The sequence below is a fragment of the Panthera leo genome, chromosome B3, assembly GCF_018350215.1.
Source record: "Panthera leo isolate Ple1 chromosome B3, P.leo_Ple1_pat1.1, whole genome shotgun sequence".
Taxonomy (NCBI): Eukaryota; Metazoa; Chordata; class Mammalia; order Carnivora; family Felidae; genus Panthera; species Panthera leo.
The window spans coordinates 32,228,795-32,241,321 of record NC_056684.1 but is presented as its reverse complement, the minus strand read 5'-3'; the positions used below and the strand labels follow the sequence as shown (position 1 = coordinate 32,241,321).

The 12,527-nt window shown below is 51.3% G+C and overlaps 1 long non-coding RNA gene across 2 annotated transcripts; it reads right to left on the bottom strand.

Annotated features, from left to right (window-relative positions):
• Positions 1 to 260: 260 nt before the first annotated feature.
• LOC122221815 lies at positions 261 to 12,251 on the bottom strand. Of its 2 annotated transcripts, none has more exons than XR_006203448.1 (3): positions 11,985 to 12,251; positions 8,213 to 8,456; positions 261 to 1,872 (listed from the first exon to the last, which is right to left on the bottom strand). It is a non-coding gene; the product is annotated as an uncharacterized LOC122221815 (long non-coding RNA). The 2 variants fall into 2 exon arrangements; XR_006203449.1 differs by lacking the exon at positions 261 to 1,872 and adding an exon at positions 5,805 to 6,422.
• Positions 12,252 to 12,527: the final 276 nt, after the last annotated feature.

Genomic DNA, 12,527 nt, shown 5'->3' with positions numbered 1-12,527 from the left:
CGTCTCTTTTGGCTAAAGTTTCCCGCATCCAGACCCTCCCCTTTCTCCTTATCATATCTCAGCCTGCCCCAGAGCTTGCGTTGAGGCAGATTAATTCAGAAAATAGAATACGGACAACCTTTACCGAGCGCCTACTGTGTGCCAAGCTCTGGGCTAGGCACAGTTGGGAGCTGGAGGCTCCGGTGCCCGGGTAGGCGTTAGACACTGATCATTTCTTTGGTTACTCATCCATTTACTCAACATTTATTCAGCGCTTTCTGGGTGCCAGCCCCCATGCTAGACTCTGGGGTCTCAGGAAGGAAAGGCAGCATTTTAGGAAGCTCACAGCTCCTGGGGGCAGTGGGGGCACTCCTGAGTAAGCTGAGAGGTGGTAAATGCAGGACAAATGCAAGTTCTAGAGGAAACGGTAAAGGAGTGGGGAGGGCGGGGAGCAAGCCAGGTCAGGGGCTGGCAGGCTCCCTCGGGAGGCAACCTCTGAGCTGCATGGGGAGGGAGAAGTAGGAGTTACCCCGGTGACTGTCAGTGTGGAGGAGGTAGGGATGAGCGCTCTGGCAGGGAGGAGGGTTAGAGCCGAGGCTCAGAGGCAGAAGTGAAGAGAGGGGATTTGACGCCCTGGGCCCTTTAGCGATGACCTGTTTGACAGCTCTGTGGACAGTGGATTAGAGGAAGACCAGATCCTGGAGAGACTTGGAAGCCACAGTTGGGCACTTGGATTTTCTCCTGGGGCAGAGGGGAGGGTGATATCAGGGAGGAACCCGGTCCTGCTTGCCTTGAGAAGCAGGCAAGGCCTCCTCCTGAGAGGAGACCAACTGTGGCCTTGTGGATGGGGGAGCTGAGGGCTAGGCCACAGGGAGGGGACCAGTTAGGAGGCTGTTGCATGAATCCAGCCGAGAGAGGAGGGGCCTGAGCGGGAGCAGAGACGGAGAGGAGGGGATGCTTTGAAAAAAAATTTAGGAGACTAGAACAGGGCTTAGAGACTGGCTGGACTTTGAGAGGGAGGGAGTCCACGATGCCTCTTACAGCTTATGGCTTATAGCTGGGGAGGCCGGGTAGATGCTTGTGCTGCCAGTTTTGTCGGAGCACAGAGAGGAAGAACGCATCTGGGGTGAGGATGAAAAGTCCAGTTTGGGACAGGTGGAGACATCCTGAAGACAGTTGAGTATATGGATCTATGTCTGGCCTTGAGGGTTGTTTTTTTGTTTAACTGAATCATTATTTGAGGGGATGAGATTAAGCAGGAAGATTGTGTAGACTAGTACTAAAAGCAGTAGGTCCAGGCTGGAGCTTTGGGAAAGAGTCCCTGGAACAGGGACAGTCAGGGAGGTAGGAGGAGAATGAGAGTAGGGTGTCGTGCAGGCCTGGGAGGGCAGGGTTTGGAGGAAGGCATGGTCGGCCATGTCACAGGCTGTGGAGAGCTGCCGGGAGGGAAGGAATGGAAAGTACCCACTGGCCTTGGCACTTAGGAGGCCACTGGTGATGTGGCAGGGGAAGGTTTTGGGGGTGGGGAGGGAGGAGATGGAAGGTGGTAGGAGCCATATGGTTGGGCACTGGGTGCTGACTGGTTTAGTGAGGAATAGAAGTGAGTCTAGGTGACACTGACAAAAGTTCAGATGGCAGGGAAGTAGAGATCTTGAGCTAGAGGTGGAGGAATGATCAAGAGAGATGGGGCTGGATGGTTGTTTTGAGGCTGGCCCCACAGGGAGACCGAATTCCAGGGGCAGCGAGGTGTTAAGGGTACCAATGGTTTCACTTGTGCTCCAAGCTCTCTCAGAGGTGTGTGCACAGGGGTCTTCTGCAAGATTCTGGGTCTTCTAGAAGAGGTGAGGGTGGGAGTCCAGCTGCCTGGGGCGGGGGAGATATCCTCCTGGGGACCTGGGGAAACGAGAGGCCCCAGCAATTATCACTTAAAAAATTGTGGTAAAATACACATGAAATTTACCATCTTAGCCATGTTTAAGCGTGCAGTTCAGTGACACTAAGTGCCTTCACATTGTCGTGCAATGACCACCACCATCCATCTGCAGAACTCTTGTCATCTTGAAAACCTGAAACTCTGAATGCAGTAAACAATAAGTACCATTCTATTTTCTGTGCCTACGAATGTGACCGCTCTAGGTACCTCCTAGAACTGGAATCATATAGTCTCGCCGACCATTTGCACAGAAGCTATGATGCTAAGACTAGCCAAGATCAAAAATGGGCTGAGCCTGAGGAAAGAGAACAAGTTTCTCTAGCCTGAGGTCCATGGAACCATCTGCCCATGTCCGGAATGGGGGAGATGTGTTTGAACTGACAGTGTTAAGAGACAGAGAGCTTGGTTTCAGAGGGTAAGATGTGACTGCTTAATACCTAATTGATCTTGGGTCTCATTAATAGAAGTGAGTTGTGTAGAAAAAGGGAGGTGACATTTCTTCTGTCACCTGTGGGGATCAAATATCTAGGACCCCAGTCCACTGGGTGGATCCCTAGGAGGGCAGCCAGGATGGAGGAGAGGAGGGGACTGGTGTAAATGTCCTGTGAAGAAGGGGTGGGCTGGTCAGAGCAGGCTTAAGAAGAGAATTCTCAGAAGATTATAAATCTGATTATAAATCTCCAAAGGGCTGTCACAGGTGAGAGGGAATAACTAGGTTCTGGGCGGTGCTCGGGCTTGCCTTCCTTAGAGTTTGGAGATTAACTCATTCTCTCTTCCCCTCAACCTCCCTGGCCGCCTACCCAGATGTCCCAGCCTTCAGATTTCTGCTTAGATCCATATCCCATCCCCCTGCCATCTCCAGACAGCCTTCCCTAGTCCTTAGTTGGCAAAGAAAAACAGAAGCACTCTTTTGGCCCTTAACCAAATGTTTCCCAGGATGTTCATTTAATGTGCTGGCTGTGTGACCTTGGGCAAGTCACTTAACCTCTCTGAGCGAGGATAAGGAGCCCATAAACATTTTTATTTTTCCCTATGTTGGCTGCCTTGCCAAAAAGGAAAAAAAAAAAAAAGTTGTCTTCTAATGTCTCTTTGACTCAGAAAAATAGGGATGATAATGGTACCTACTTTCCAGGGTCATTGTGAGCTTGGAATAAAACAATGCCTGTGGAAGTGCTTGGCCCAATGCCTGGCACCTGGTAGGTACTCCATGGATGGTAGCTGCCATCAGTTCTTCTTAACGGCTTTGTGTCTACAAGCCTTATTTCTTCGGGAGGCTGTGACCTCCCCCAAGATGGTGTCTGTGTCGTGCCTGCCCCCGTCTCTCACATGGACCCGTGTAGTGGACTGTGACGGCGACATTTACCTCTTCAGCCCGTTTTCCATCATCCCACTTCTGACATCCCCTTCCTTTGGGAAACTCCCCCGTGTTGTCACATAGACCTGGTGGGTTGTCCGTGGCAGAGCCCGCTACTCCCACTTATCCTACCCCATTGCCAGCAGGTGGGCTGCAGGTGTCAAAGAGCCTCATCCTCTAGCACCAGGGACTGGCCCAAGGGTGGGCACACTACCCAAGCGGAACCAATCAGATTCGTTCCCGGAGATTGATATGTAGATGCAGGGGGGAGGGAAGCCTTCTTCCTACCAAGATGCAAAGTTTGCTGACAGCCAACTCTCCCACTAACTGGAGGAGCCAAGCCAGGCAACAGAGGGGAGAGGAGTTTAGAGAGCACGCTGGTGGCACTGAGTCCCAGTCTTGGCTTTTATGGCCTGGCAGCCTTTCTTTCAGTCCTGGGAGCTGCAACTACATCCTATCCATCTCTAAGAGCCAATAAATCCCTTTATTGTTCCAACTGGTTTCGTTGGGTTTGTGTCTCACACAACCAATAGGAGTCTGACAAACACACTCAGGGAATGCTGACGGATGACTGAGTGATTGGATTCCCGGATAGGGTGGGATGTCAGAGATCCTGCAACCCGAGGGTTGGGAACCGCTGCCGTGTGGCCATGGAAGGGGAGAGTGGGTACTGGAAGGTTTTGCATCAGGCAGACTTGGGTTTCAATTCCAGCTCTGCCATTTACTAGCGGTGTGATCTTGGGGAAGTTACTTACCCTCTCTGAACTTGAGGTTCCTTACCTGCAAAATGGTCAAAGTCATAGAGACTGCATAGGGTTGCCTTGGGGATGGAATGAGATAAGAACAGGAAGCACCAAGCATTGTGCCCCAGGTGGGGACATGGGAGGCAAGAGCTAGAAAAATGGTAGCTGTTTTTATTAGCCCGCAATCCATTGTGACTGATAGCATAGGACTGAGACTGGCATGCCGGTCAGGAGGAAACCAGGATTCAGTCTGCAGGCTGAATTCTCAAAAAGAGTGGGTCCTGGCACCAGGGAGGCAGAACCAGAGCCAGAGAGAGCACGTTCAGAGAAAATAGATAATAGAGAAGCTCTCACTTTGGCAGTGGAGTTGGAAGGCCCACATGCTGGCTTTTCTGTTAATCACGTGACTTGCTAAATCTTCCCAAGCCTCAGTTTCCCTTCTTTCTTGGTAGATATCAAGATACCAAGTATCTTGGTAGTTATCTTGAGGGCTAACACCATGTAACATGTTCAGCACAGGGCTTAGTAAGTGTTCATAAATATTGTTGTCAATATTTGCAGCCTAGGGAAATTTCTGAACACAAAGGTGGGATCGATGGATAATATTATAGGCAAACTTCCCATGAGAAAATCCCCAGGTAAAGGAGTGCCTATATCTGATCTCCTAGGAAAGGCCATTTCGGAATGAGGAGGTGACGACATGTGTTTTTCTGCGGCTGGACAGCGGTGGGGCTCCTATCGAGGAAGTCATGTCTGGGGACATTTCTGTCACCTTCCTGCTCGCTGTAATCTCCCCAGCCAAGGCAAGGTTTTCCAAAGATTTTTGTACACTGGTTGCCTCTTCTTCCTCACTTCCGATCATTCCTTAAACTTCACAGCCTGGTTTCAGCTGTCATTGCATTGTTGAAATCACCCTCACTGAGCAAGACCTTGTGCTTGCTAAGACCAGCAGACCCTCTTTGTCCCCTGTCCACGGTGATCGTTTTGTGGTCCCGACCCTGATAACTGGGGCACCCTCTACTCTATAGCATCATAGCTCATTTTCTCCTGGTTCTCTTCCTACCTCTCTGAGTGCTGCTTCTGAGTTGGCTTCAAGGATTCTTCTTCCTCTGGTCCTTGGGATGTTGGTGATCCGTGGGGATTCTCACTAGGACTCTCTTCTCACTCTGTACACTTTCCCCAAGGGCAGTCTTCCACACTCCCTAAAGGTTCTTGACTTCCAATTTGCTATTTCCAGGAGAGACTATTCCAAAACATCAGACCGTATTGCTACCTGCCTGCTAGACATTTCCATGAGGATGTCATGCAGGCACCTTAACTCAGTGTGCCCAAGCCAGAACCCATTGTCTTTCCCACCCCCAAATGTATCCCCTCTTATCTCCCCCATCTCGGTCAACGGCGCCACCCTCCAGCCTTCCACATAAGCTGGAAACTTGTGATCATCTTAGACTCTTGCTTTCCCATATCCAACTGGGCACTAAGTGCTGTCCATTCCACCCTCTTAAAATTGTGTAGACAGGTTTCTTCTCTCTACTGATGACCAGGCCCTGTCTTGGACCCACTGGCCCCTGCATTAGCTGATGGCCAACTAATGGATCTGCCAACCTTCAGATTTATTCTGTGGAGTCCACTGTTGCTGGAATCAGCCCCCCCCCCTTTTTTTAATGTTTGTTTATTTTTGTGAGAGAGAGACAGAGCACGAGCAGGGGAGGGGCAGAGAGAGAGGGAGACACAGAATCCGAAGCAGGCTCCAGGTTCTGAGCTGTCAGCACAGAGCCTGACGTGGGGGCTCGAACTCACAGATCACGAGATCATGACCTGAGTTGAAGTCGGAAGCTGAACAGACCGAGCCACGCAGGCGCCCCATCTGACATCAGCTTTCTGATCTACCTGTTTATGACCCTCCATGGCTTCCCCATTCCTACAAGGAAAATCCGGTGTCCTTAGTTTGGCATTCTGCTCTTTTCAGGAGCTGGCCCTTGTCTGTCTCCGCAACCTCCTCTCTGTGGCCTCTTGCTCTCATCGCTTCTGCCAGGAGGAGCTACTCGCAGCTCTTCAACACACTAGCCAATACACCTGCTCTCCTCTTTGGGTGGAATGCCTGCCTTCTTCTTCTCCTGGAGACCAACCGCCGGAACCTCTTGACATATTCTCGCCGTGCGTGAGGTCCCTCCTCTGCACCACCACAGAGCCCTTGTCCGCTGCACGTGCGGCACTTGCCACACTACACTGTCACTGTGAGTCCGACCCTCCCCCACCGGACCATGAGCTGCTGGAGAGCAGATACCTCCGTGTCCTCGATGTCCAGCAGAGTCTGCTGTAGTGACTTCTCAAGCCATGTTTCGTGAATATGGAATCTCTACAATGCTTATTTGTCTTACATCTTTATGAAACAAAATAGCTTTAAGGTGACCTGGGATGGAAAAAGCTGGAAAGAAGGAACAGGGCACGTAACTCAGCACCCCGCCCCCAGGCCCCAGTGCACATTCCGAGGCTTCACACCCCTCCCTCCCCTGAACCTTTGACACCCAGACCCCGCTAACAGCATTAGTCTGCCAACAGCATGAGCAAGCTGTGTTGTTATCATCCCCTCCTGTCTTCTGGGGAGTCTTATGTTATCCATTACCCCTCACTCTCTGCTCTCCTGTCAGTGAAGTCACCGTCCGCCCCCTGCCCCCCGCCTCTTTCTCCTGGTTTCTGTCCATCAGCATTTAAACCTGCTTTCTAAACTCTTCTGTCTTAAAAGTAAGATCCCACTTCCCTCTCCAAGCACTGGCTCGACTTTCCTCTCTCCGCAGCCAGACTTACCCCAAGAGCTGTCTCTTCCCCAAGATGCCCTGCCTCTTCTTCCCCAGCCCCCGCTGATTCTCCCTCCCTTAGCGATCTGGCACCTGCTTGTACCGTTCGTCTAGTGAAATGCTAAGGTCACCGGTGACCTCCAAGACACCCCACCCCGGGTCCTGATCTGACTTGTCTTCCCACTGCACTCAGTTAGTTAACCACCTCTTTAGTCAGCCCCCTCTTTGCCCTCAACTTCAGGGGCACCAAGCCTTCCCGGATTTCTGCTGGCTGAGTGTTCACCCCTGGCTCTCAGCTGCCTCCGCCGCTTTCCACCCTGCCCTGTCGGAGCACTGGAGTTGCCCCAGGCTCAGCTTTACGTCCGTCCTGTTCATCCTCAACCTTCATCCTACCCCCTCCGTCCTGTCCTGCCCCCCCCCGCCCCCACCCGTCTAGTGGTCGCCGATGCCACCGACAAGGCTCCTCATCCCTGAAACGCATCTCCAGCCCAGATTCTCTCCAGGTTCCAGACTCGTGAGATCCTCTGCCTCCCGGGGAGCTCTGATTCAAAACTAAACCCGGGATATTTCTGACACAAGCCCCCCGCCCCCACCCCTGCGCAACCCCGATCCCATATCTCTGCGGCTCTCACAGAAACTCTGGAATTTTTTGTACCTTCCTGTCTCCACCCCCCACATCAAATCCACCTCTGCTCATTCTGCCTCCTGCATATTTCCCCTGTCTCCATTCTCTGCTGCCACCCCCTTTGTCTGAGACACCATCATCTCTCCACCAGACAATGAAATCCACCCCCTACCACGTGCTCACTGGTCCTTTCAAGGCATTAGCCCCATAGTGCCAAAAGGATCGCAAAACACTGAGTCGGATAGATCCTTCCCCTGCTTAAAATCGTCACGTGTTTCACATCTCCCTGAAATCCCAAATTTGTAGGGCGCCCATGAGCCCCTGGGTGGTCTGGACCCTGCAGCTCTCTCAGCTACTCTCCCCGCTTCCTGTTACTCCTGCACATCAGCCACACTGACCTTCGTTCAGCACCCTGGATGCACATGTTATGTGTCTTGCCTCTAGACTGTGGCACATGCTGTTCCCTCTGCCCCAGGGGCACTCTTCCTCCGTCTTCATGCAGCTAACTTCCATTCATCCTTCAGATCCTGGCTTCAATTTCAGTCCTTCCCAGGACTCTCCCCCAGACTATGCCCCCAGTTATTTGTAATAATGTGATGTCTGCATTCCCCGTGAGACTGCACGTACATCCCTTTGACGGCCTACAATGCAAGTGCTCAGCAGATACTGACGGACAACGGAGGAAGTTCAGAGTGGTTAAGCAACTTGCCGGAGGTCACACAGCCTCTGCCATGGGACCTCACAACACACAGATTCCTTCGATCAAAACAGTGGTCTCACCTTGTCCTCGCTGCCCGATCATTGGCAGAGCCTCGAGCCTCCACGGCAGAGGCTACGCTGTGCCCCGGTGCTCCCAATCGGTGTCTGGCCCGTGCCGAGGATGGCTGACTCCCTGCTGATGCGCCTTCGAGTTTTTTCCCAGCCCTGCCTTCCTACCCGGCACCAGTTTCCTTCTACAGCGCCGCTATGGGTTGAGCCTTCTTTTCATTTTCATCCTGAGTTAACTCTTCAAGAGAAACTTTTACTAAAAAAAGGAAAAAAAAAAGATAAATGAGTGAATAGTAATTGGGAGAAGCAAAAACGAAGACCCAAAATATAAAACACAAGAGCCTAGAAATGGTTGAGACAAAGAGGTTCGGCTCCGTGTAGTCTGTGTGGGCTGAGGTCTTACGGATCACTGTCCTTTTGGTCCTCGGGCCAGTACTCCCACCCTTTTCCTGTAGTCTGGGCTCAGTCCTGGTTGGGGGGGGGCACTCCCCTGGGCGCAGTCACCACCCCTCTGGCTGACAAATCTGTGGGAAACACTTCTAAGGGGGTTGGGGTCTCTCATGATGGGGTAACAGAGGCCCAGAAGGAGTTAGGGGGAGTGGAGAGTGGGCTTCTGTGTTCGTTCCACAGGCCCAGATTACACCTGTGTTGGCCGAGCCCGTCTGTACACCCCGCCCCACCCCCTCAGGGGCTGGCACTGGATGACTTGGGGGTAAGGGTGGTGGGAGCCGAACTGCCAGAGTCAAGCTGGCAAGGCTGAGCCTGAACGCAGGAGGAAGGGAGGGGCCGACGGGGCCGGGGCAGGACAGAACAGCAGGTTCTTGTCAAACACACAATTTAATTCTGAGGCTGTATCCCCCGTGCCTGAGAGATTTTCGGCTTGCAATAGTGTCATTTACAGATGGATTTGCAGCGGCGAATTACAAGTTTGTAAGCAACAGCTTCTCTGACGCCTCGAAGAAAAAAAAAAAGCCTTATCCCTTTGCAAATTATAAATTCATAACTAACAGTGTTATCCAACTGAATGCAAAACAAATTCATTACCAGCTACATTATTCCACTGAATACCAAGTGAATGAACCGCACAGGGTTTTGTGCGGATTAGGGACACGGCAGGAGATGGGGCCAAAACAGCCCTCCCCCAGTTCCTCTTTTTTTGTGTCCCTTCAGGCCCACCTCAAGCTAACCCCAAATGGAGGCAGAACTGGCTGGATGAAAGGAGGCTGGAGGCTACGGTGGTGATGGTGATCTTCCAAAACACAGCCACCCTGCTGGTACGTGTGTGCATCTTTTGTGTGATTATTGAAATTGTCATATGTGTTATCTTAAGATACCATGCTGTGAATGCCTAAGTCCTTGTGAGTTGCGGGACACCCCCTGTAAAAGGGGGTCATTCATGTTAACCACACAGGAAGATGTGGGTCCTCTGAGCAGATATCAGACTGAGAAAACAGACCTAAGTTTAGACACAGGATTGGGAATTCCTTGTATCTTCCCAGAATGTTACTCTCGGGACCAGGTTCCAAGGTACTGAACATCTGGATGGATGGTCCTGGGTGGGGGTGGGGGGGCGCATCAAGACTGTGCCCACAATGTGCAGGCACTTTGGGGGGTCTGTGGTGGGGGGTGTGGGCCATTCTTTTAAACTCAGGTGATCTGGTTCCGGACTCTCTGGTGTATTCCCAATGTGTGGTTCCTGAAATTTACATTTTTTTTCATTAATGTTTATTTTAGAAAATCAGAAAATACAAATAAACAAAACTAAATCATGCAGGTACTATCCCATCATATACCCCACCAGAAACAACCACGTGGGGTGGATCAGACCTGAAATTGGGCCCCTTCTCCAAGTCCATTCTGAATGAATGGAAAACTTGGAAGCTGACGACATATTTGATGTGGGAGAGAAGAGGAAATAGCCCATATGCAGCTATGCAAGCAGAGGCCAGGGACCCCCCCCCCCCCCCCCCCCGCAAAGGTCTTCTATCCCGCCCCCAAATGGCCAGGGAATTTTCCTGGTACACATGTCCCATCTCCTCCAGGCCAACTGCCCTATCTCTCTCCCTTCTCTGATCACTGTGTGTTTCTCTGCTATCCTCCTTAGGAGCCAAATGACTTCCTCTCCTTGTCTCATGCTGAGTGGTTTGCGACCATCATCTGATTAAACAGTTGACCAAGCTATTTTTTTTTTCTAAACAAAGACAGTTTCCTGTCCAAGAAGAATTTGGTGCCAACTGTGAAGATAAGCTATTTTCACTCTGTTTCATGAACACATTTATATTTTTCAGAACTGGGGGGCTATTCTACAAATGCTGATATCAAACCTGCTTTTGTTCACGAACAATGCAGAGTTAGCATATTTTTACGTCCTGAGATAAATCTATATTTTCTGTTTTAATGGCTGCATATTAATCCATGTGATTTTTTAAAAGCCATCTCTTTTTTTCTTTTTACATTTAGACTGTTTCCAGTTTTTGCTATTATAACACCCACACATCATCCTTGCACATTGATCTAATTATTTCCTTAGGTTGGGTTCTTAGAAGTAAAATTTCTGAGAATGCACTTTCCAAGGGCTTTTGTCATGTCACTGAACGACTCTTCAGAAAGTTTGTGCTGATTTCTACTCTCTGCAGCCGCTCATATTATGGCCCCCTTACTGTTAGTGTTATAGCTATGTCTCAGTCATGCCCTGAGGTGCTACAGAAAGAGCCCCCATGCCCTACTTTGGTGACAACAATGGCAACCAGTGAGCAATTAGACCCAGGGAGCAAGAATGAGGGGCCATGTGACGCAGCTGCCCCTCCCTATATGGATTCTTCCATGGCCACCATGGAAGGATTTGAAATTGACTGACTGATCGAACCACTGATCATATGAAGGAAAACGTTACATCCCTCCAAATGGTGGTGATGATCACGAGTCCAGCCTAGTGCTGGTAATGATAAGCGGTCATGCAGTGAAGACATGGGTGGTGACAGATAACAGTGGAGGTGAGAGGGGGTGCGGCATTGTGAGGAGATGGTGTGGGGGCGTGGGGGAGCACTGACAGTGAGAAGGCAATCACGGTGGTGGCGATGGTGGCCGTGGTGATGCTGGTGGCAGGGAAGGGAGTCCAATGGTGGTGGCGGTGGTGGCCGTGGTAGAGGAGGGTTAGTGACGTCCCTGCAGTGATGTGGGGTGTTGTGGAAATGGTACAAGTGATGATAAAAATGTAATATGGGAATACACAGACATCATAAGAGGGAGAGGTTGTCTCAGGCTTGGGGAACAGTGTGATTAAAAGAAGCAACCTGAGTCTAGCGCCAAGAAAAGGGAGGAGATCTACTGGCCGACAGGATGGTTGGGGAGAAATTTCATGGTGGTGGGTGCTGGGAAGGGTCTTGAAAGTGGCAAGAGAAATTTGGGCTCCCGGAGGGCAGCCCAGAGACTTTGGGGATCGTGGGAGGAAGACGGGCCAGAGTTGACTTGTGTGTAGAACAGAGGTGGAGAGGAGGAGCTGAGCTGTCGGCCCCACTGCTGACCTCTGAGGGGAGCAGTAGGTGCACTGGGCCCTCTCGAGTGCCGGCGAGCATCCACGGTCTGTTGGAGCATGCAGGAAGAAGGGCTAAAGGGTCTGTGGCACCAACCCTGACCCCTGCCACTCCTGTGTCAGCCCCAACCAGTGATCCCCACTCTCACCTTTGGCCGAGGGGGAGAAATGTCTGGAACAGTGGTCTGGCTCCCCCTCTCTTCTCCCACAGCAGCCCCCACCACCACCTGGGTCTGATAGATGAGCATTTACCTGGTAGCGTTGCCTGGGAAGAGCCCTTTCTCACTTCTCCGGGGGTAGCATGGAGCCTGCTTTGACACGTGTGCAAAGATGTGGGATTCTTTCTTTCTGGGCAAGGATGCCTGAAAATGTTCAGGGATACAGAAGGCTTGTGTCTGAGCAGCCAACATCCTGGGTATCAAGGGGTTAATCCATCCCTGAGGATGGGGCACAATCTCTCCCCTCACCCTGCATGCTGTCCTCCTCACTCTGACACAGAAGCCACCGGAGCCAAGCGGGTGCTCTCTTTGGGAGAGGGAGAAACACTTTTTCCCTCCCATTTTAATGATACTGGTGACCTCACAAGGTTTCCATGGTGACAAGACCAAGGAGCCAGGGGGACGTGGTGAATTAGGCCAGACAAACCCACCCCGTAGAATCTTCTTCCTGATACTGGGCTTCAGAAGTGGACTCTAATCTATGAGCTTGCAGAAGAGGGAAGGGTGGGGAGTGGGGCACAAAGGCAAAGCTTGCAAAAGAACTCTGTGCCCTCCTTCCCTTTCTGTGCTCCACCCT